The sequence below is a fragment of the Sapajus apella genome, unplaced genomic scaffold (assembly GCF_009761245.1).
Source record: "Sapajus apella isolate SASKATOON/1434 unplaced genomic scaffold, GSC_monkey_1.0 scaffold88, whole genome shotgun sequence".
Classification (NCBI taxonomy): Eukaryota; Metazoa; Chordata; class Mammalia; order Primates; family Cebidae; genus Sapajus; species Sapajus apella.
Genome location: NW_022437028.1, coordinates 7363782 through 7366162, shown reverse-complemented (window position 1 = coordinate 7366162; position 2381 = coordinate 7363782). Strand labels below are relative to the sequence as shown.

At 50.6% G+C, this 2381-nt stretch overlaps 1 pseudogene across 1 annotated transcript; it reads right to left on the bottom strand.

Moving 5' to 3' along the window:
- Positions 1-1472: 1472 nt before the first annotated feature.
- On the bottom strand, positions 1473-2145 carry LOC116534516 (annotated as a pseudogene). The gene has a single exon (XR_004261764.1). The product of XR_004261764.1 is annotated as a 60S ribosomal protein L15-like (transcript).
- Positions 2146-2381: the final 236 nt, after the last annotated feature.

Below are 2381 nucleotides of genomic sequence, written 5' to 3'. Positions count from 1 at the left end.
AGGCTTCCAATTTCTGCCCTGTAGAAAGAAACAGTAGCTTCAGTTTCTGATCAAGAGGTGGCATTGTGGCGTGGTGGAAAAAGGCCCCCCCAGGCACAGCTGGCCACCGGGTTGGAGTTTTAGCCCTGCCTCTGGAGTGGGCACCCTTGCTTCTCCGGGCCTTGTCTTCTCTCTCTCTCTCTCTTTTTCAAGACAGTTGCCCAGGCTGGAGTGCAGTGGTGCAATCTCTGCTCACTGCGACCTCTGTCTCCCCGGTTCAAGTGATTCTCCTGCCTCAGCCTCTCGAGTAGCTGGGATTGGCAGGTGCGCGCCACCATGACTGGATAATTTTTTTTTTTTTTTTTTGAGACAGAGTTTCACTCTTGTTACCCAGGCTGGAGTGCAATGGTGTAATCTCGGCTCACCACAACCTCCGCCTCCTGGGTTCAAGCAATTCTCCTGCCTCAGTCTCCCAAGTAACTGGGACTACAGGCATGTGCCACCATGCCCAGCTAATTTTTGTATTTTTAGTAGAGACGAGATTTCACCATGTTGACCAGGATGGTCTCAATCTCTTGGCTTGGTGATCCCCCCGCCTCGGCCTCCCAAAGTGCTGGGATTACAGGCGTGAGCCACCGCGCCAGCCTTCTCATCTTTAAATGGGGTACAATAGCCTCTCTCTCACACACAGCCCAGTGCAGGTGCTACAAGAGGGACACATGATGTTCTCAGTGTGATAGGCAATGTCCCCATCCTGCTCTAGAACCTTCTGTGGTGACTTGCTGGGAGGCTGGACCACCAAATGCTTACTAAAAACAGGTCTGTGGGCTGTGGGCTGAGGCGGGGACTCATGCCTGTGATCTCAGTGCTTTGGGGAGCCGAGGCAGAAGGATCACTTGAGGCCAATAGTTCAAGATCAGCCTGGGCAACATAGCCAGACTCAGTCTCTACAAAAAATAAAAAAATTAGCCAGGCATGGTAGTGCATGGCCACAGTCCCAGCTACTCAGGAGGCTGAGGTGGGAAGATTACTTGAGCCCAGGAGTTGGAGGCTGCAGTGAGCTATGATCAGTCTACTGCACTCCAGCCTGGGCAACATAGTGAGACCCCATCTCTACAAAAAAATAAAAATTAAATTTAAAAAACAGTTCTGTGCCAGGCGCGGTGGCTCACGCCCATAATCCCAGCACTTTGGGAGGCCAAGGTGGGTGGATCACCTGAAGTCAAGAGTTCAAGACCAGCCTGGCCAACATGGTGAAATGCCATTGCTACTAAAAATACAAAAATTGGCCTGGGCATGGTGATGGGCGCCTGTAATCCCAGCTACCTTGGAGGCTAAGGCAGGAGAATCACTTGAATCTGGGAGGCAAAGGTTGCAGTAAGCCGAGATCACGCCACTGCACTTCAGCCTAGGTAACCAGAGTGAAATTCCATCTCAAAATAAATAATAAATAAATAAATATAAAAACAAAAAATAAGTCTGTGGTTTTTTTCTTTGACTGTCCTAAATTGTTTATTAGGTATGAATTTTACAAACTTTACTTATTTTAGCAGTAACGGTGGAGCTGGAGAGTATTGCGCCTTCGCCAAGCTGCCCGGCAAGAACCACCAATAGTGTGGTGGAACTTGTGGCCCTTTCCAAGGCCACGGCTCTTTCGGCCTGCAGGTGTCAGCCCATGCATCTCCCTGTGCTTGCGGACTGGTTTGGTGATCCATTGGGTGTCAGGATTTTTTCTGATAGCTTTATGGAATGGATCAATGAGAATAACCTCAAAAAATTTGTATGTGGAGTCTTCGCCAACCCAGTAAGAATTCAGGACTCTTAGAGCCCCACAGTGGCATCCAGCTCGCTCCTCTGCAACAGACTGAAGGCTTCGAGCAAACTTCAGCTGGTTAACACCATGATGGACAGGCTTGCCGTAAGTTGCACCCTTAGGAACTGGGCGTTTTTGGCCACCACGGCGAACACGAATCCTATATATAACGTAACCTTGCTTGGCCTTGCAGCCCAGTCAGTGCACTTTATCAGGCCGGGTGGGGCGGGGAGCCCCTGGAGAACAGAGAGCTGGCAGTATGGCCAGCAGCGGACCCTCAGAAGAAAGTGCATGACATCAGACTGCTTCTTTGTCCATAGCTCCTTGTATGCACCCATCTTGGCTTACCAACTCTTGCCGGACAGGAGGGAGACCTATTCCTGAGGTCGCAGGGTCCCTGAGACTGGATGGCTGAAGAGGAGGACGATCAAAATCGGATGGAAGAGCAGATCCCCAACACAGCCTACCTGATGGCTAAGTCTGTGGTCTTAGCAAAGCCAGCTGTAAACTCAGAAATGAGCCATTCCCCAGTAACCCAGGGAGAGCTGCAGCGCCAAACTAAGGGGTCTCTGTGGGGGTCCAGCAATTC